Source organism: Arachis ipaensis, chromosome B02 (genome assembly GCF_000816755.2).
Source record: "Arachis ipaensis cultivar K30076 chromosome B02, Araip1.1, whole genome shotgun sequence".
Lineage (NCBI taxonomy): Eukaryota > Viridiplantae > Streptophyta > Magnoliopsida > Fabales > Fabaceae > Arachis > Arachis ipaensis.
Window position 1 is genome coordinate 63,945,998 of NC_029786.2, and position 556 is coordinate 63,946,553.

Here is a 556-nt window from a genome sequence, read left to right on the forward strand (position 1 = left end):
AGAAAGAGAAGAGAGAGGTGGCAGCTTAGGGTGACCGGCGGCAACAGGGAACGCGAGAGGGTTAAAGAGAGAAGGGGTAGAGGAGTATAGGGATAGAGAGAGAGGGAGGTGAGAAGGTTAGAGAGCGAGTGAAATTCAAATGAGGGGGGAAGAGAGTTCACGCTTTGAATTTACTGTCGGATTTATCGTTGAAAAAATCTTACAGTAAATCATTGCTGGTCACCAAAACGCAGCATTTCACTAAGTGGGTTTACCGTCGGATTTTTTCGACGATAAATCCAACCGTAAAGAACGCGCCAATTTATTTTTTGTTTCCCTCCAAATATTACTGGTAAATTTATCGTCGGAAACGTAAATCTGCCGGTAATTACTTAACCTTATGAATTTAACACTGTTACCGTTGGTAAATCTGACTGTAACTCTGTTGCTACACTGAGACTTTAAATTGGACAGTACTCAATATTTTTCTTGTAGTTGTAACACTCTAATTACCCTAAGCTTTACCTCGCGTCGTAAAGCAAAGATTAATCAAAGGTTACGACGATTCTAAGGCAGG